Genomic DNA, 21,925 nt, shown 5'->3' with positions numbered 1-21,925 from the left:
CCGCAGAACTGGCATGCTGCACCCTCCAAATTCAGTTGTGATCTTGTGAATCGCAAAGCTCTGGTGTGTAAAGGTTTGAAACAGAATCTCATCTCCTCAGATGAGGTGAGGGAAATGTGAGGGAAATTGGACCAAGTAGACGCTCCTAACTCCTACTTGCTTATGTTCATTTTGAATATTCGAGTAGTGTTTATAACTTGCTATCGCAATGCACGTTTTTAACCTATCGAGTTCAATTGAGCATCGCAGTACAATTTTCAACAGTGTCTTCAAAGATATCCCTTTCCCCCTCATAACTTCTTCACATTTGATGACGTAGTGGAGAAAAGGTCTGCCATCATGAGGAAGAGAAATCAGAGTCTTACATTTTGTCACCTGTTTCCAAAGACGATGGAAGATTAACAATCTCAACCCCAACTCCTATCAAATCACGGATGTTGGCACACAAGGAGGAAGGCCTAAGACGTTCCTCAATATCAGGTCTTCCATTCGTGACAGAGCATATACATCGAGAAGGTGGTGAGTCTCCTTGCCACAAAACAATGCTGGAATTACTTTTCCTTTATAAAAATGAAACAAGGGGATTTAGGGAAAATCTTCTATAATGAGTCAGAATACACTGCATTTGGACTCTCAATTGCATAGCCTTCTTCTCTAAACCATTCTGCAGTTGTTTTTCCAGTGGGCTTGTAGTCCCCATAAACCCCAAGTATTTTAAATCCTTTATGTATTCGAGTTTTTTGTTATTCAACCACCAATTAAAAGTTCCACCCTTTTCCTTATTAGTTAGTTGGATAATTTTTGACTTATCACTGTATATTACTAAACCTTTGTTTTGGGTACTGTCATGTTGTGACAATCGGGCAAAGCACCCTCCTGCATCGTTATGTGGGAAGGCTCACGTTTGGGCCTGAACTAAGGGGAGGTGACGTTGGGCTAGAGAGGGGATAGGACAAGGGGGACAGGGAACTGGCAGTTACAAGCATAACGGTGTGGAATAAAGACATCCTATATTCCACTGGCCGTTGTGCATCCGCCTCATTATTTACTCCAGGCCTCCCTGCTCGGATGGCCCCCCAGAGTACCCAAGGCCCTACTTCACAGGTACATCTATAGAAGGATGCCAGAAGTCTTCCTAATCCAATACGAGTGCTGTCTAACAATACGACATCGTCTGCATATGTGATGCAGTAGAGCTTCATCCCATGCACCTTAGGGGAAACAAAGACAGCTTGGGCAAGGCCGTGTAAAAATTGCAAAGACACAGTGCTAGAATACACCCCTGTCTCGGGCCTCCACTCCTAGGTTTGCGCTCGGAGATATTACTTCCTATATTCAATCTCACCTGCAAATCGGTTTTGTAGTGAAGGTGTATGAAAATATTTAGTAGATAGTTCGGCAATTCCCAGTTTTAAGTTTTCTCCACAAAGTTTTCCCACTGACAGTATCGAACAGCAGCGATAGGTCGATGCTGGCCATATATACCGGGCTCGCACCCTTGGTCCAGGCCTGCCTCTGAATTTCATCAGTTCAATAGCCATTCAGGTTGGTGCCCACTCCACGTCTGAACGCAGTTTGATATCTATCCAGAACGTTGGTGCTATTAGACCATTTTGTCAGGTCTTTCCAAATAATAGACAACAATATTTTGACATCTGCATCAAGGAGAGCTATCGGTCTATAGTTCATCAGATCGAATTTCAGACCTTTGTATAAATCGGCACTATTATTGAGGTCTTCTAGGAAGCAGGGCTTTGTTTAGTAGCTATTACCTGACAAAATAACTGATTTAAGATTTCGGCCCATAAAGTTAGATTTGCTTTAAAAATGCTGTTGCATAGGCCGTTGAGTCCCGGGGCCCTAGAGTTATTGCATTTAACCATACACATGTTGATAATATTAATATCAAAGGTTAACTCCCACCTTGCGTCGCCCCGTCCCTCTGGTGTTCAACACTAGAAGGCGTATATAGATTTGCACAGTGAGCCCTCCACGTGGACTTCAATATTGGATTCTCCTGGATAGTAGCCTGGGACAGGAAATTGCCCCCAAACAAGTTTGCAGAAGTTAATGTTCCTAAGAATGGTCTCGGGCATAAGTTCCCCATCAATTAAGACATATTTGCCTCGTAAGGTCTTCACCCTGTTTTTATATCTCTGATGCATGTTACGCAACAGGTTTCCTTTAAAATCCCACGGAAGTGACAAGGACTTAATCTTCCTTATTGATAGCCTCATTCTTTTTTATTCTCCTGGATAACATTATTAAACTTATGCTGTCTCTGGGACGAGGGCTCATGCAAAGAAACACTTTCCTCCACAGTCAACCTAGGGAAAGATATTTTTGCGTGCTGTGTATGCGTTAAAATGGCATCTGCCACTGTTACCCAAAACCTTGTTGGGTGGGGATTGGGGTGAATGACACTGTATGGTATCATGTGCACTGCAGGCTGCACCTGATGCCATGCAAAACAGGGGGTTCTGGGAGCCTCTCTACCGGCCTCAGTCGGAGGGGTTCTTAACTGGATTTTTTTGCTCACTCTTCCTTTCACAGAAGAGAAATATCCACAACGTATCATTCTTTGTCCTGCCCTGGGGCAGTCCAGCACCGAAATGCCAGGCAATTCTCCTCTGAACAAGAGTACCAACAGCAACCCCAGACACATGATTCGGCCTGGCCGGGCCTTGTCAGTGAGGTGGAGCTGTGCCTCTCTAAGAACAGTGAGCAAGGGGCCCATGTCTGGATTACTCTAGTAACTTAGGGTGAGACTTAAAGTTACTTTTTAATATGCAAAACAGGGGGTTCTAGGAGTCTCTCTACCGGCCTCAGTCATGGGGGGCGTCTCAACCAGATTCTTTAGGTCATTATATCTTTAACAGAAAAGCAACGTATCATTCTTTGTCCTGCCCTGGGGCAGTCCAGCACCGAAATGCCAGGCAATTCTCCTCCGAACAAGAGTACCAACAGCAACCCCAGACACATGATTCGGCCTGGCCGGGCCTTGTCAGTGAGGTGGAGCTGTGCCTCTCTAAGAACAGTGAGCAAGGGGCCCATGTCTGGATTACTCTAGTAACTTAGGGTGAGACCCAAAGTTACGTTTATGCCATACCTGCCTCCATTTAAAAATGAAAAATCCAGAGATGTACATTACCGGAATGCCCCACCGACACTTTCACACTGCCACGTCGGCATGTACGCAAGGCCACGCCCACACGAGGTGTTTTGTGTGAGATGAAGACTGATACAGTTTGTGCATGCCCTGACCTCTCGTGCGCAGTCACATGAGAAACACCATGCACGAAAAATAATAAAAAAGGGGGGACTGGCACGATCAGACCCGAACCCTCACCTCCTTTTTGGAAGGAAATGCTGTTTTACTGCCCGCATGAATCAAATGTACCTCTTCATACGGATGGCTCAAAACCCAAAGACTCCACGCTGTTCCCCGGAGACCCGGAGAAGAGCGTAAAAAAACAGACTCTCTGGGCTAAACCCAGAGGTTATGCAGTTACGCCTGATGCGCTACTTCATCTAAAGCATCCTGCGAACCATTTTGTAAAGTTGACCACACTAGCCAGTCCCAAACAATGTGTGGTGACTCGTTAGCGACCCCTCTCGATTTGATAGCAGGGTGGTATAATGCGAGTACTGCACACCAAGGTACTTATCATTATAGGGTTATTAAAGGCAAAGCAGAGAGCAACAGGCACCCAGCAAAGCCCTCCATCAACAGCCTTGTGTTCCAGAGCCCACCTGGGTTCTGGAACACAAAATAGAACACAAAGATAAATACAGAACACAACTTATCTCCCCCACTTACAATGAACACAGACAAAATCTTTGAATCTGCCAGGCACTCTCCTGACTCTTCCCACAACGTGTCCAGCTTCACTCAACTCACCACTTACACCAGGACTCTCCTTACCCACATCTCCATCATCCAAGGATGCACTACTTCCAGTAGTATTAACCTCCCCTTCTTGCCCTTGTTCCTCACAAAACTGTTCCCTGCTCAACACCAAACTTCCCTTCGACCAAACTTCACCTCCCTCAACAATCACCACACTACCGCTCACTGGCGTAATCATTTTTGGTCCCAAAAATGTACTCTCCAAACACTTGAGACCATATCTGGGGTTTTTGATAAGTACCACATCCCCAATTGCCCATTCCTGTTCCTTAACTTTAGAAACCCCATTAAACACGCTCTTCTATCGGCACTTTGTCTCTCCTATTAACAACATTACTTTCTTACGATCCACATTCACACTGCCAGCTTACCCCACCCAAACTGGACATAATTTGGTGCCCGGTTGGCGCACCTCAATGAGACAAACGGGGAAGCTTTTGTGACCGAATGAGGCGTGATACAAAAACTTCACACCCTTTCCTTCAGAACTTCAACCCATGACAATCCTGACCTCATGGCCAACTGAATTCCTCCTTTCAACAACCTATATGCACGCTCCACCAACCCATTTGCCCTGGGATGGTACAGTGCCATATGGGTGTGCAGCATCCCAAACCGCAACAAAAAGTGTTCATGGTTTCTGAACAAAATTGTACACCGTTATCTGTCACAATCTCAGTGGGAAACCCTTCCTTAAAAAAAACATCCCAACAAAAGCCACCAATTCCACCGTCATAGCCTCTCTCAAACCCTTCCAATCCATCCACTTTGAGTGATATTCAACCAACACCACAATAAATGTAAAACCTTCATCCAACCCCTGGACAGGGCCCATCAAATCCACTGCCACCTTTTGCCAGGGCTCTTCAGGTACACATACAGGCTGAAGTGGTGTCTCCCTCACCACCTTGTTCTTGTCACATGCTAAACACATGCCACATTCCCTTATCTTCCTGTCCACTCTGCTGTCCACAGCTGGCCACCAGTAACTCTGCCTTAACAACCTCTTGGTTCCATTCATGCCACAATGCCCTTGATGGCCAATATCAATAAGCTTCTCTCTGATTCCTTCAGGAGGAACCACCCTATCACCCTTCCTGAGCCTTCCACCAGACTCTGACAAACACAACTCATTCACTATCTCATAAAAGCAATCAAATTTCCTTTCTATCTCATTTTACCAGGCCAATCTACTACCGTCCTTTCCTTCACCTTACTAAGTACATCATCCACTCTCCCTGCCACCATCCATGCTTCCTTATCCACTGCTCCTTGTTCAATACTGGCCACAATCATCTTATCTTCCTGCACTCTCCTCCCCAGTTTCACTGTGTTCCTCCAACGGAGGCCATGAGAGACAATGCACAATGACATTTTCCTTGCCAGAAACATAACACATTTAGAAATTATAACCTTGTAATCCCAACATCCATCTTGAGATTTTGGGCGACTCTTTGGCCCAACCTTCACCAGCCAACATTTGCACGAGAGGTCTATGGTCAGTCTTAACCATGAACCGCTGACCCCACAAGAAAAACTTAAAGTGCACGACAGCCCAAAACACTGCTAATGCCTCTCTCTCCACAACAGAATAATAATTTTCCGCACCCTTAACGGTCTAGATGCAAATGCAATTACATGCTCCTCTTTCCCACTGTTCAATTGTGAGAGTGATGCCCCCAAACCCAGTAAACTGGCATCTACCATCAGCACTGTCCTTCTACCACTCACAAACACCCTAACGAGGGTGCCTTAGCAATTCCTTCCTTAATCATTTGAAACGCATCCTGGCACTAATCCGACCACAAAAGAACAACCCCTTTTTTCAACAAGGCTCTCAAAGGTGTCGAAATGGCGGCAAAATTATTGAAGAATTTGTGATAGAATTCCGCCATTCCCATGAACTACCGCAACTGATCTTTGTCTTGCGGGGCTGGGGCCTTACTTATGCTCTCCACAAGACTATGCTTGGGAGCAATCCCCTGAAATGATACTTTGTGCCCCAAATATTCCACCTCATGCATACCTATTATACATTTGCTCCGCTGCACAGTTAACCCAGCTTTTCTGAATTTCTCCAAAACATACTGCAGAGTTTTATCATGTTGTTCCATACCATCAGCAAAAACAATAATGTCATCTTGGAACACAATTCCATTGTTAACTCCTCTAGCACTTTCTCCATCACCCGCTGAAAAACAGCTGCAGCCGATGCCAACCCAAAAGGTATCCTCAGGTATATAAAGGTTGCCTCCAGCGTAACGAATGCCGTGACATCTTGGCACTCCTTAGACAAGGGCAACTGATGATATGCCACTGATAAATCAATAACTGTGAACCAACAGGAGTCGCACAGCACAGACAGAGCTTCCGAAATAAATGGTAAGGGATGTCTTTCCACCAATATATTCTTGTTCAGCTCTCTTAAGTCAACACAAAGGGGGATCTTCCCATTGTTCTTCGCCACAAGAACCACAGAAGATAGCCATTCTGTGCCATGTATCTGCTCTATCACTCCTTGTTGCAAAAGACCACCTAGTTCTTCATGCAATTGCTGCTTCATTTTATGAGGAACTGGTCGTACTCTATGTACCATGGGTCAAAAGTTAGGTTTCATTTTAATACAATGTTCAAAATTCTTTAACCTTCCCAGACTTTCCGAAAATACTTCCAGGAATTCTGCAGACCATTTGCCATTCACCTCTGCTATTGATATTGGTTTTAGGGAATTAGCTTGGATCTGAACTCCCAGGTTCTTTCGCTCTTCCCATCCTAGCAAAGATGATCCTTTTCTTGCCACCAGTATACTTGCAACACATTCTCTGCCTTTGTAGCTTACAAGCCATGAAATTTCCCTAATAACTCTATTTTGCTCTCCCATATCCACACGGTTGCATGTTCGAAGGCATTAAATCCTGCACTTTTCTCAATAAGGTATTTGTGAAAGTGTTCCCAGACACAATTGTCCATGGAGAACTCATCCACCGGGCCATCTGTTCCCCCAGACATTGCAGAAATCTCAAATATGTGTCGAGGCTTAACTTCACCACTCTGGACAGATGAAACACTTTCTTGTTCACCATGGCCTTGCTTATGTTTCACCACGTTGATGGTTGACTCCTTGCACATGCGTGCAAAATGCCCTGTCCGTCTGCATTTGATACATTCTGCATTCCTTGCCAGGCAGAACACGCTGTTCACTGAGAGTCTGGGATCACCACACCTAAAGCAACCATTCTTTCTTCATTACAGCTGGTCTTCTTTGGTCTTCTTTGAACTACAGCACACACCTCTTGCCGCCATGCCTCTCCACCTTAATCTCTTTCATGTACTGAGTTGTTTGCTCAATGCTCCTAGTGAGTTCCACTGCCTGTTCCAAGGTCATACCTTTTGCTAAAATGTTCTCCTGCAACGTGGGATTGTTGGTGCATTTTACTAGCTGATCACGAATTAGATAATTCGTTAAGGCACCAAACTCGAAAGTGTGGCTCAATGTTCTTAGCACAGCCACGTACTCTTCTACAGATTCTGAAGGTTTTTGATTCCTTTGAAAAAATATGTGTCTTTCGAAGATTACATTCTTTTTTGGTTCAAAATGATGTTCTATTTTCTTTACAGCTACAGAAAACTCATCCAGGCCCCCTGCTCCTACTTCCAGCAGTTCAGGGAGGCCATCGAAGACACTGCGCCCCTCTGGGCCTAAATTGTGGAGTAAAAGCACTTGTTTTCTGGCAGGGTTAAATTTGTCCCCCCCACTGCCCCATGTCCACCAAGTAAATTTCACATTTTTTTTCCACCTTTTCCATCTAATCTACCAAAAATGGGGGTGGGGGCGGTATTGCTGCAGCCATGGTTAGGGTATTTTCCTGCTGTTCTTTTTGACTTTGGCTTTGTTTTGTGCTTCACTGGAATTCTTCTTGTATCTCCTGCCACTCAGCCTTGCTATAATCAATGGGTGGTTGCTTTTCAATTGAGCTGAGTGGTTTTAACTTCCCTTTTTTCCTTTACTGCTGTGCTACATCGAGTAATTTCGCTTCAGCGTTATGTCGATAACTTGTTTGATTGCATCTCCGTTGCCTGGGAGACCATTGCTGTGTAACTGTTCTGCTTGATTGTAGGACGTGACGCATTGCGTTGCTGAGCAACGCGTCACAATGCTTGATTGGAGAAGGATTGGAGGAGGGAGAGGCGTTACATGCATCGCTCATGCCTCACTGCAGGCTTATGTTTTCATTTCTTCAAACACTCCACTTCTGTAGCGCAGCGCATCCGCCCCCCCTCCCCCCTTGATTCACAGAGTCGCGCCCTCCTCACCTTGTCACCCGCAGTGCAGCGGTCCTCGTTCCTTTGCTGGCTACGATATCTGCTGCTTCACGGAGGGGCCTCTGCTTTCCTTCCTTTCTCTACCCTCGTGTGCAGAGCCACCTCGTCGCCACTGATACAATGCGAGTACGGCACACCAAGGTACTTCTGATTATTGGTTTATTAAAGGCAAAGCAGAGAGCAGCAGGCACCCAGCCAAGCCCTCCATCAACAGCCTTGTGTTCCAGATCCTGCCTGGGTTCTGGAACACAGAATAGAACACAAAGATAAATACAGAGCACAACACAGGGCGTTGTATTTTTAACAGGAACACATATAAAAGCATAGAGCGGCGGTCGGCGCAAAATGGCAGCTGGGGGCGTCACAGTAGGCGAGTAGCATTATGATTTCACTCTGAGCTACAGACTGGGATTAAGCCCCCCTCGCCCCCCCCCCCCCCCCCCCCCCCCCCCCCCCATACTCACACCCAGCATCTGTTCATCTTGATTCTATGTCAAGACTCGGATGCTCAGATTATGCTCTGATCTTCTGTTTACTTCCCGAGCAGCAAAGTATAAACAAACAATTACGAAAAAAAATGCAACATAAAAACTACAATTCCCAAAAAACTGCAGTGAATTCGTAGTTCGTTTTTCATCCACTTGAAGTCCACAAAACCCATGTGACCTTCTTAGTCCAATCACATTTCACTTTCCCCTATAAACACTGCATATTTCAAAGTCCTTCCTCTTTCTTTGCTGCTCGAGCAGCTGAGATAAGTACTTTTCGCTTTATTTCACTATTTCAATATTTTATAAGATCAATGGCTGTAATGGTTTAACATGTTTGTGCGCGCATAGATAGTTTTTTATTAAAACGCTCAGCGCATCAGGGATTCTTGGCGGAGAATATCCGCTTAAGCTTAGAATGCAACAGGACTTTTTGTTCCGGCGATCACTTGCCTCGTTAGGAGGCACTATTACACGGAAGTTCGCAACGGCGCAGCAGGACTTCTGGGGTTCCGGCGCCAATGCGAACATCCGTGGACAGAGAGTAGGAAGTCATTTTGATACGAGCGCATTTACGGAGCTATTTATATAATTTCATAGACATTATCTATTCATCGGATCTGCACAACGCACGGTACACCGGTGAATCAACCAACGTGCAGCTATGAGAGCAGACAACAGTGCTGCCTGGTGGCCAGAGAGCAGCACTGCAGGCTTAATTAGCCATAGCTGCAATTCATTAAGTGACGGGCTCAGTCCCAGGTTAAACTACGATCAGACCCATCATTATCTGCCTGAATTAGGAGGTAATACCCTTTAAAGGATGCATTAATAATTAATACTCTCAATAGGACAGGCACAGTCCCAAGCAAACCTATAATATATAAGAGACCCGCCTAGCTACAAACAAAAGTATATTCTGATTGACGCGGCAACCAAAGAAAACTGCACATTATTGTTACACAACACAAGTCTCGTCAAAACGGGTTCACCCCTGTCCCTCCAAAAGTATCAAGGGTCACATCGACACCCTGGCTCCTGCCCTGCCTGACTTCTGCAATCACTCCTTTGCCACTGGAGTCTTCCCCTACCCCCTTAAGCACTCCCTTGTGCACCCTCTTCTTAAGATACCCTCTTCTGACCCCTCCTGCCCGGCTAACTATCCCCCAATCTCCATCACTCCCTTCCTGGGCAAGCTCCTGGAGAAACTGGCCATCTCCCAGCTCAATCTCCACACTGAATCTGTTGGTTGTCTTCATGACAATCAGTCTGGCTTCAGAGCTGCCAGAAGCACGGAAACTGCTCTCCTGAACATCCGCGAAGACCTGCTCTCCAACCTCGACTCTAACACCCCTTGCGTTCTTATCTTGCTTGATCTCTCTTCTGCCTTTGACACTGCCAATCATGCCATCCTGCTCAACCGTCTCCGTGACAACCTGGGTATCACTGGTCTGGCTCTGGCGTGGCTGACTTCTTTCCTCTCCGACCAATCCTCCCAGGTCCAACCTGGGTCCTTCCTCTCTAACATCTTTTTCTCTACCTGTGGTGTCCCCCAGGGATCTAGCCTCTCTCCCTGGCTGTTAAACCAATACCTGGCACTCCTTGCCCACCGCATCGCCACTCTCTGTCCCAACTTTCAGTGCTATGCGGATGACACCCAGCTCATTTTCAGGCTACCCTCGGCCTCCTCCTCTCCTTCCCTCATCTCTGATTGTCTGTCTGCCATCCAGGAATGGTGTGCCGCCAACAACCTCTGCCTTAATGCCAGTAAGACTGAGATTCTACTCATCGGCACACCCACTTCCCTCCTTCCCTGCAGTTCTCTGGCCGGCCTCTCTTGGCCCTCCTCCCACCTGCAAGGCTAAAAACCTCAGGGTCATCTTCGACTCTGCACTCTCCTTCTCCCCTTACATTTCCGACGTCTCTAAGAAGTCACACTACCAGCTGCATCTCCTTAGAGGTATTCTTCCTTTCCTCTCCTTCCCCCAGAAGCTCACTGTCTTCGGAGCCCTGGTCCTCTCCAAGCTGGACTACTGTAACAGCCTCTATCTAAATCTTCTTGCCTCCACTCTCCGACCCTCTGCAACTTATCCAGAACAGGACTGCAAGACTTGTCCCTGGCCTCAAGCCCAGGGATCGTATATCTCCAGGACTGAAATCTCTGCACTGGCTCCCAGTGGCTGCGAGGATTAAATTCAAAACCCTCTGCATTGTACACAAGGCCTTCTGGGGCTGCAATACCTTCAACTCTCTCTTCCTAAATATCTTCCTTCTCAAGCTCTTCGCTCATCTGCCTCCAACTCCCTCAGGGTCAGTCACTTCTCCAAGCAACGAGTTGGTGGCAGATCACTCTCTTCAGCAGGGGCCTCTCTCTGGAACAGCCTTCCTGCCTCCCTGAAACTCGAGGAGAACCATCTCCGGTTCCGGAAACACCTCAAAACCTTCCTCTTTGCTTCTGCTTTCTCTCCTCCCTCCCTTGCTGAATTCCTGACTGAAATTGCACTGGTTACCTGGCCACCCTTTTCTGAACTCTGGCCCAGGCCCCGTCACTTGGGGACCATTTTTTCTGTATCCCTTCAATTCCCCTTCCAGCACTTATGTCTGCACTTCCTTGCACTTGCCACTAGCTGGCTGTTTTATGTGTTTTATTTATCTTATTTATTCCACTTCCCATGTACTGCACTTCCCCTCTCCCTTCTCCCCGCACACTTTTCCTTTCCCCCCCTTCCCATGCACTTGCGCGATCTGAATGACACCTGGCCTAGTAGGGTCGTTGTCTGTCCTCCTTTTGTTCCCCCCCTTGCCTCATTGCGCCTTGAAACACTTGTGTATAGACGCGTTATAAATGCCATATCATATATCATACACGGTACATCTGCAGAATGAGCGGTTATTCTGAAGATTCTGAGGGACCACACGTTAGTGGTCTACGCATGAGTCAAGCAGTACAGAGGATGGACAATGCCGACAGACCCCATAGAGATGAAAGGGGCATAATGCGTGACCTGGCTGCTTTGTCTCGGGCATTACAGATCTGAACAAAGCGTGCAGGGACAAAGGGGGAAGAAAGAAAAAGACCTGCAGGGAGTGCAGCACCCAGACCCCCCTGGGTTCACCGCAGAGGTCCAGATCGGACAAGAGGAAGGCGATGACTTGCGATGAATATAATTCCAGCTCAGATGAGTCATCTGAGGAATACTGCAAGAGCAGTTCCGAATCTGACGGGTATAATGCGTCAGGAAATCAAACCTCCTCAGAAAGCGACGGGCGAGAGCCCAGAAACAAAAAAGGCAGGAGAGAAGACGAAGAGTCTCATAGAGACTAATTCGACCTGGATGAGCTGGTACACCCGAGGTCAAATGAATGGGAACCACCCAAAAATATAACTGAATATATGAAGATAAGGCTGAGAAACCCCCTGAGCAAATAGGCTAGAAATTAATTCAGGGCTGAATGCCCCAGGCCTAGAGTGGCGGATGGGGTAGCAGACACCCCGGAGCTTGACGAAAGGATAATTACATTCTTGGGGAGGTACGGCAGAGACGTGAAGAAAGGAATAGACAGGTCCTGGAGATCATGTCAGGACAAGCTCTGAGACATGTTGGGCCCTATCACAAGGATATGGCAGCTTTCTGAGGAAGTCAAGTCGAAGAAGGAAGCCATCGATCCAGAGATCGTTGCTGGATTGGCACAGAGGGCTCTATGCTTGATGGGTAATGCTAACACAGCGTTGACAGCGGAGAGAAGGAGATCCATACTGATGAAGCTGGACTCCAGACTAGGAGAATTGGCATCATCTGAACAGGCAGCAGCAGCAAAAGGTAAATTGTTTGGTGATCTATTCATCAAAGGCATGGCGAAATTCGCCAACACTTATGCATCCATTGACAAGGCTCAATCATTGCTCAAGAAAATATTCGGAAGGAAGGCTTTTGACAAGGCTGAAAGAGGAAAGGGCCGCTCGTCCAGCCGGTATCAATATAACAGGTCCTACAACGTACCAGTGGAAGGAACAAGAGGACCAGAGATCGAACCCTTTCTTCCCTTCCAGAGGAAGAAGCAGGGGTAGGGACTGGAGAGGCAGCGGTAGACAACAACACCAGAATAACACAGGTGAGAGAAACAAAAGCGCTGGCGAAAGGGATGGAAACACACATTCCTCCAGTAGGAGGAAGTGTGAGGTTGCATTTAGAAAAATGGGGGGAGATATCCTCAGATGCGTGGGGGATGTAGACGGTTCGAGGTTTTCAGTTAGAATTTTGGCAGGAACCGTCACAAGTAACCATACCAAAGCAGATAAGTTTCAGCAAATAAGACGAGGATCTGCTAGACAGAGAAGTATAGTTACTCAAACTAAAAAAGGAAATCGGCCCAGCCTCAGATGGACAGGGAGGTTTCATAAGCAACCTGTTTTTGGTAAAAGGCAAACAGAAGGTAAGACCAGTGATAAATCTCAGCGGTCTGAATTATTTTCTAATATACAGACACTTCAAGATGGAGGGATTCACCTGCTAAGGGACAGAGAGGGGATTGGTTAGCAAGAATAGACCTCAGAGATGCCCAGTGCCTTAAGTGGCACTACAAATCGAGCCGGGGCTCATCGAGGGGGCGTGGCCTAACAGCAGGGGGCTTGATGACCCGTTAGGCCATGCCCCCTTGACGAGCCCCGGCTCAATGGGCTACTGGCACCCCTGCCAGGCAGCCTGTTGTAGAGATTAGCACCCTCTCCCCTATGGGGGAGAGGGTGATAATCTCTGCATTTATATTCTATAGGCTTGCCTGGCAAGGGGCAGTGCCTCCCTATTCAGCCTTAATGGTGGTGCTGCTCCTCGCCAGCTGGGGAGGGGCAGCGTCACCATTAAGGCTGAAAGGGTGAGGCCACTGGAAGCAGAGGCCCTGTTCCTTAAGACTGAAACTCCCGCGAATCCGCGGGAGCTTCAGCATTTAGAAAGCAAGGCCTCTGCTTCCAGCGGCCTCACGTTTTCTTCATAATGGTGGCGCCGGCCCACGTGCATCACTTGATTAAAGGGATGCTTCGTAGGTGAGGCGCCACCATTATGGCTGAAAGGCATTTTTTTCTGAAGCCTGAAGCTCTCGCACACGAGCGAGAGCTTCAGGCTGTAGAAAAAAATGCCTTTTCGTGGAGTGGCTGGGGCTGCCAGGGGAGATTAGTGGGCCCCGGCAGGGCCCCGCCTCAAAACGAAATTTCGGAGCCTGCCGGGGCCCAGCCCCGGCAGGCCCCGGCCCACTTAAAGCCCTGGAGATGCCTATCTAACAATTCTGATTCGGCAGAATCAGAGGAAACTACAACAGTTCCTGTGGAAAGGAGAGAAATGGGAGTTCACGTGTCTTCTGTTCGGTCTAGCATCAGTGCCATGGTGCTTCACCAAACTATTGAAACCACTGGTAAGTCACCTCAGGGAACAAGGAATCAGAATGATTATTTACGTGGACGACATTTGTCTGATGTATCAGACAGAACAGAGAGATTCTGCTAGAGTAACAACAGATTTACTACAACAGCTGGGTTTTCTAATAAACTGGGAAAAGTCAGAATTAGAACCAGCACAGGAGATGGAATTCCTGGGTTCTATCTTAGAGATGGCTGAGGGTACTCTCAGACTACCTTTGGGGAAGGTGAACTCCATAAAGAAAGAAATAAAGAGCACAATGACAAGACAGGTGATTTCTTTGAGGGAGATAGCGAGGTTGGTAGGGCGTCTGTCATCGTCGATACAGGCAATCTTTCCAGGACTTCTGCACTACAGAGCGCTGCAGAGGTTAAAGATAGAACATATCAGGAAAGTTCTATCTTACGAACAGAAAGTGCCCCTATCTCAGGAAGCCAGAACAGAGCTAGAATGGTGGTACTGCCACATGGAGGCATGGAATGGCACGGCGATATTTGGCTCATCCCCGGACCTGGTAATAGAATCGGACACCAGTCGATGGGCATGGGGAGGCAGATGTGGTGACCAATTGACCGGGGGGGGGGGCAGTGGTCGAGCGAGGAATTGGGCCTACACATCAACTGCCTCGAACTCCTGCCGGGATTCTTCGCAGCCCGTTGTTGGACACAGGAAGGAGCGAAATCCGTGTCTGACAGATTTGTTCGCTTCGAGGTTGAACAGGAAGATCACCAGATTTTTCAGCTGGAGACAAGACCCGTAGGTGGCGGCAACAAATGCATTTCTCCAGGAATGGGGACAAGCGAAGGAATATGCTTTCCCTCCGTTCGCCATGATAGCATGCACTGTGGCACAGGTCAGGAGACAGGAAGCAACAGTAATTTTAGTGACACCTGAATGGAGGGGTCAAGCATGGTTCCCAGACCTGCTGGAGATGTCGTACGATTTTCCAATTCTATTGCCACACGGAAGGGACATAGTCTTAGGTCCAACGGCAGAAACTCGCCCATTGGTGCAATCAGGGAACCTGAACCTGATAGCATGGGCGATTTCAGGAAGGCCTGGGCCAAACCAGGTCTTTCGGGGACGGCTCAGGAATTTATCAAAGAGTCATGGGCCCCGGGAACCGGGAAGGCCTACAGAGTGGCGAAGATGGAATAATTGGTGTATGGAGAGTGAAGTTAATCCCATACGAACTGATGTAATTCACGTAGTGAATTTCCTGGCGGCACAGGCAGCTCAGGCTAAAGCATACCGAACTATTAACACCTACAGATCTGCGATATCTGCAGGACATGAGTACATTAAAGGAAAACCAGTGGGTGAACTTCCTTTAAAATGCAGATTATTGAAAGGTGTCAAGTGCATGAGACCACCTACACCTAGGTATTCGCGTTTTTGGGACGTGAGTGTGGTCTTGAGGATTTTGAGGCCTGGCCGGACAATGAGAATCTTTCTAGGAAAGCTCTGTGGGCTAAATTAACTACTTTGTTATGTTTCATTTCCTACAAAAGAGTGTCAGATGTGAAGGCGTTGGAGACGAACAGGAATCTTTTTTTTCGTGCACAGGTGTTACATTTAACATTTAAAAATAGGACGAAAACAGCTATTAAGACTGTAGAATACATGGCATTTCCTGAAAAGCCCAGATTATGCCCATTTAGGTGTCTGAAAGCTTATGAAACTAAGGCAGATATGGTGAGACCCATGGGGGAATATCAGGTGTTAATAGTGATCAGGAAGCCTTTTAAAGCAGTAGCTTTGGCCACTTTGGCTAGATGGATGAAATGGTGCATGGCAGAGGCAGGCATTGACATAGGACAGTTTGGGGCACCTTCTACTAGTGGTGATATGGAGTCATCAGCCTTTAGGTCAGGGGCTCGCCTGGAAGATATTTTGAAGGCGGCAGACTGGTCTAATGAGGCAACGTTTAAGAATGTTTATTTTAGACCAGTGGAACAGATAGCGTCGTTGGTGGTAAGTAAGCTTTAAACTAGCATAATCTGAGCCTCCGACTCTTGACATAGAATACAGATTTTCCACACATTTGTTACAAAAAGTCATGATTCTATTAAAGACTCAGAGGCGAAAGATTATTCCACCCAATTCAATCGCTATAATGGATGAATGGTAGCAAAAATATTGTTCTTGAAGAGTATTATAATTTGTAAATGGTAATGTTTGCAATTATGCGATTGCCCACCCGTTCAGTAGGAGAAATGTCATGGAATTTATATTTTTTTAAAGGAGCAGAGCAGAAGACAACGACGTCGTGAAGAGGGATCAAAGTAAAGAATAAAGAAGTCGTCTACCGGTTGGGGCACAAGTTATTAAGTTGTTCGATCAGTGGCAGAAAGAGGAAGGACTTTAAAATATGCAGTGTTTATAGGGAAAAGTGAAATGTGATTGGACTGGCAAGGTCACATGGGTTTTGTGGACTTATGAAAAACGAACTACGAATTCACTGGTTTTTTGGGAATTGTAGTTTTTATGTTGCATTGTTTTTCATAATTGTTTGTTTATACTTTGCTGCTTGTGAAGTAAAGAGAAGATCAGAGCATAATATTTCGCCTCTGAGTCTTTAATAGAATCATGATTTCTGTAACAAATGTATGGAAAATCTGTATTCTCAGTTAAACCTCATTGCAAAGGGGCTGCCTGGGATGCACATGGCGAACGCTATTGTTTCCTTTCGCGGTACACCCCTTTTTCGGCGCCGCCGGTTTGGCGCGGGCCGATTCGCCGCGGCCAGTTCGGCGCAGCCAGTTTGGCGGCGGGATGTTTCGGCGCTGGGATGTTTTGGCGTGCGTCACACCAGTGCACATCACCTGCTGTTTAGGGAAACGTTCAGTGCAGTGCACTGAAAGTGCGAGTTTCAATTTCATCCCACACTATTTTAAAATGAAACTGTCCTAGAGCGGTTTCATTTTAAAATAAAGGCATAGGAACCCAGAATTTTGCATTAAAAGCAATGCCCTGTGCGAGCACTCAGCACAAAGAGTAACCTACTCTGTGTGCATGGTCCTCGCACTTGGCAGATTAGATCTGCCGGGCTCACGAGGGTGGGGGCTGTGCTGCTCGGAGCATAGTGCTCCGAGCAGCACAGCCTCCACCTTCACGGGCCCAGCTGTGTAGTCTGCGTGGCTGTGGTGCCTGCATGAAGAACTCGTAGTGACAGTTCCGGAGCAGGACATTTATCCTGCGCCGAACTGGCCGCGCCAAATCGTCCCGCGCCGAATCGGCCGCGCCGAAATGTCCTGCTCCGTTCTTTCGCCTGTAAAGTAAAAAGCCATGAAGCTCGAGTGCCATCTTGTGGTAATTTTTAAGAACTACAGCAAGAGCGCGAACTTATTGTGCCAGCTAACGCCAATTTAAAATAGCATGAGCGCACTTGCGTTAAGTATTGCACACAGGGGTGGACTGGGAACTAAAAGAGGCCCTGGAACTCGTTTTCAAAGAGGCCCCATATAACGCATTTTCAGCCAGCACAACCCTTTTGCTATGGGAACATTTGGAAATACCACACAAAATAGGCCTAGGGAGCAGTGGCCTACCAGGAAATCTCCAGAGTTCCCTATAGGCCAGTCCACCCCTGATTGCACAGTTCTCCATCTAACTCAAATGGCAATTGCTTTGAGTTTTGTAGCATCTTTTTCAATAAATAGGTGAGATTCCAGGGGCGTTGCTAGGGGGTGTCTAAGGGGGCTATAGCCCCTGATCTTTTGGTTGTAGCCCCGGATAGAATCTCAGGAGCTAGAGCCAAAAGACTAGCTAGCCCCCAGTCCCAACAGTTCCGACATCAGTTTAGCCCCGGGTCTTTTCCAGACCTAGCAACTCTCCTGTGAGACTCAAATGAGTTTCAGAGTATTTCCAGACGACCCAGCGCTCCCTCACCATCAACACCCCACTCTCCAACTCCCCAACTGACACCAACCAACAGCCGCGATCCCCGTTTCATTCACCCGTTCTAAACACATTCTCGCCATACTCGCTGTGAAGGGAGCGCCAGCATGACACGTGCACATGAATACAAGTTTTCCCTTTTAAGTAACAGAGTTTTAAGTGATTGGTAGTGAGTGTTCTGTACAGTGCACGCTGAAACCTCGTGTCTATATGCAGGTTTCTTGTATAGACGCAGCCCTGAGCGACTGGAAGAATGGATTTCGATTTGTAATGAACCTACTTTCTAAAGCACAATATCAGCAGAGCGGCATCTTGACACTGAGGAGATAAGGATGTTGATATGCTAATATTTCAAATGCAAAACTAGTCCATTGAGTAAAGTAAGTGCTGCGATGCAGGGCGAGTAAGAAGAAAAGGAGGGAGGCCCTAAACATACGAATCGAAACGAAGTCTTTAAAAAAGATCTTTTGGCAGCATAAGATCAGATTCCGTTGCACAAGGAGTTGAAGAAGTACAGTGTATTTATTACCCTTTCGGAAAATGTGAAGTATGTAGGCTGACAACAGATGAGTCGTTAGAGTCTTTGTTGTGTTATTCTTCATACAACCCTGCAGCACTTCATTGCCTTGGCTGCTTCCTCCTCCTTCACTTCTCAAGTGCCCTCTTTCAAACAAACCCCTTCTAGAACTCTAGTACCCTAAGCTACAGTTCTAAGACTAACATGCTACTAGCTACGTCACTACAACCTTTATATGAAAGCAATCAATCAAAGTGGCCATGAGGCAATATGTCATTTGAAAAGTGAAGGTGAGAGGGCAGATCTTTGATGGACTCCTCAGGTTATGGGCTTGGACTAGATTCATATAGGGGACACACTGACTGTGTTCTTACACTCAGGAAAGAACAAATCCAATCCAAGGTGGTGTTTTAAGTGCAGAACTCTTGTAGCCGATCGATCAGTATTCCATGGTCTAATGTATTGAACGTAGCTGGCAATTCTAGCCGTGTCAAAGGTGTAGAGTCTCCTTGATCTGTCCTTTTACCTCTGATTATCTGGGGCACCTACCATTATTACTTTCGTTCCAGCTGCCGTTCAGATGCCTGCCTGGAAATGATGTAAAAAACAGGTATTTCATCATATTTCTGTAACTGATTTTCTAAACCACTTACCATTTATTTTCCTAAATATGGCAGCTGAGCTATTAAGGGGTAACCTGTAGGTATCTTTGTGTCCAGGTAAGCGTCTTTAACAATGATCTCACTGCTGCCAATTTCAATGTCGGTAAAGAACAAAGGGCCTTATTAAAAGATTGGCGGTGGTCTAAAAGGGTGGCAGTAATTCTTTTGCCGCCACTTTTTTTTGCCAGTAATGGAATTACCAGTGCTTTTACTGCACCCCCAAACTCCGAGTTTGACCTTGAAGTGGAAGAGTTACCTCCAGCATGACGCTCCAAGAATTAGGCTCCAGGCGTCCTTCCCACCTCAGGAAGAGACAGCTCACCCATGACTAACTGCAGCACGTCAGTTAGGCGCATTCTTGAGCCTGCATTTATTTAATTTTATGGACACAGAACACATTGTGTAATTTCATTAATAGTTATTTTTTGTACCATGTTAATATTAAGAGTGTTGTTTTTCATTTGTATTATCCATTTAGCATTACATTTACAAATGATTGTGTATAGATTTGCTGTTGCTACCCCTCTATAGGTAATGGTACTGTCCTGGTGGCCCTCTGTCACCACATCCACTTGGTCTGTCCCTCTGGATATTTTAGCCCAGGGCCCTGGCTTGGGTGTGTTTTTTTCACCGGAGACCTTCTTGAGAGATTCTGCCTCAATCTGTGGTCTGACGTCAGGCTTGCCTGAGGCCTGCTGAAGGAGGCTTGTCCCCATATCAGGCCCCTTTGCCTAAGGGTTTAATAACCAGTTCAGACAATCCTTTAAGGGACTCCGGGGATTGCTGTTGTTGAAAAGTCTTTTACAACTCTGATTAGAGACTCTAAGCTCTCGTAAATCTGCAAAGACCAAGACCCGAAAGGTCTCCAAACATCCCCCCACAGGAAAAGGTGGATTGAATTTGGGTTTGCCTTCAAGGCATGAGGTACACGCCCAAACCGGATCTATATCAAAATCCTAAAGATTTATATTTTCTTGATTGCATGCGTCATCATATAGATTAGCTAAAGCAACCGAAGATGAGACATCCGAAATCTTCAGATGACTTGTGCCCTGATGCAATGTAGAAGATGAAGGATTGTTTGGATTCATGACAAAGAATGTTTGAAGTTTAATTTTCCTGATCTACTGGTCAAAGTCAAGTCTTGTTTGAACATAGTCAAAATCTCTGGAAGGACAACATTGAAACTGAGTCTGAGAAGATCGGATTCTTGGGCATATAACCTGAGGGGGCAAGTACTTCAAACTAAAGAGGAGCACTAATTAAATAAAGAAAACTATTGTCAGATGCACGCATTACCTGGGTTCTTTTCTGGGTCTGATCAACGGAGAGGAAGGGTCTGTCCTTTTGGCAGCCACCCCTACTCCTGACTGAACAGGGGGGGAGAGAGGCTGGACCTAGGGACAGATCCTAGTCCGGGGGAAAACCCAGGAAAAAAATCCATAGAGGGAAGGCAGTCCAATGATAGGATGCGCAGAGTTGAGGCAGTTTAAGCAGGATTGATTTGAGGCAGCATTTGAGGTCGGAGGAAACCAGGACTGAAGGAGCAGCAGCTGAGGCAGAGGAAACCAGGAAGAAGGAGGCAGCAACACAGAGGGGGAAACAAGGCAGAAGCAAACCGGAGAAACACAGAGGATCATAGAAGAAGAAACGAGACACTCTTGACTGCAAATTAGTGGCAAGAACTAAGGGAGGGATAGAGATTAAACAGACTGTTAATACAATGATGGAGCACCGTTGCAACGCAAGAGTTTACCACTTTTGCTGGTTCTTGAATCCATTGTGGCGCTGGAACGCTGTCAGCAGGTCACGTCGCTTGCAACCTGATGCTCCGTACCGGCAGCCATCTTGGAGAGGTCAGGTTGGAGCAACGCAGCCGCAGAGAGACCTGTGAATACAGTCGAGGCATTCTGAGAATTATGTTATTACGGGTCACTAAAAGGGTTCCAACTGCCTTAAATCAGACGAGGTGGGGGAATACCTGATCTGGTCCATGGGAAGCCCTACGAGTTAGAAATGTCACCAAGAGTGGGAGGCCCAATTCATCAAGTAACCTCTTCGAATGCGACATATTGGTGTCATCAATATGTCCAAAGCAGAAGATCACGTAACCCAGAGCTACTACTTTTGAAAGCGATATTAAGATTTCGGTAAGTTGATGTACAAAGGAGATTTTTTAATCAGGGGGCCTGTAGGTTATACCTGTATAGCAAAACAGGTTTAGTTTTGTAGCAGAGGTTTTGCAAACAGTAGTTCTGTGCCTAGTATGGTGGGGGCGCAATTAACTCTGTTAAAGATAGTATCTGGTTGTGGATGACTGCCACAGCTCCACAACATTTTGCTAGCCACGAGTGGGTTATAATGTTGTATTCAGGGGCAGCATATTGACAACCATAGTAGAATGAAATGGCCAAGATGCAATGAGACATTGGCCCTCGGTGCTACCAGCGGGTTACCGGCAGACTCGCCTTACCGTCACTGGCCCCCAATATCCCGGTGTTACCAGGATATTACAAGTGCCAGCAACTGCAGTAAGTTCCCATTCCATGGAGTCCCATTGGTCCCACTGGTAGTAACAGTATCGGTGATAGGGGCAATGCTTTGCCGGCAGGGGCCTGAACTCCCCGCATGTCAGGCCTGCGGGTAGTTCAATGACCCTACCGGCAAACTTGGAGTAAGTCCGGATCCAGTATTACTGCCCGTTCTACTGGAAT

General features: G+C 46.7%; 1 long non-coding RNA gene across 1 annotated transcript in view; it reads right to left on the bottom strand.

Moving 5' to 3' along the window:
* Positions 1–8,790, bottom strand: part of LOC138491143 (uncharacterized) — a 135,860-nt gene extending 127,070 nt beyond the window's left edge. Inside the window, exons 1-2 of the long non-coding RNA XR_011275969.1 lie at positions 8,698–8,790; positions 8,225–8,474 (exon numbers count right to left, since the gene is read on the bottom strand). This is a non-coding gene — a long non-coding RNA (uncharacterized lncRNA). The remainder of the gene's footprint in view (positions 1–8,224; positions 8,475–8,697) is intronic.
* Positions 8,791–21,925: the final 13,135 nt, after the last annotated feature.

The sequence above is a fragment of the Ambystoma mexicanum genome, chromosome 10, assembly GCF_040938575.1.
Source record: "Ambystoma mexicanum isolate Mex_15411 chromosome 10, UKY_AmexF1_1, whole genome shotgun sequence".
In the NCBI taxonomy this organism is placed as follows: Eukaryota; Metazoa; Chordata; class Amphibia; order Caudata; family Ambystomatidae; genus Ambystoma; species Ambystoma mexicanum.
Note: the sequence above shows the minus strand (reverse complement) of the source record. Positions and strands in the feature narration are given on the sequence as shown.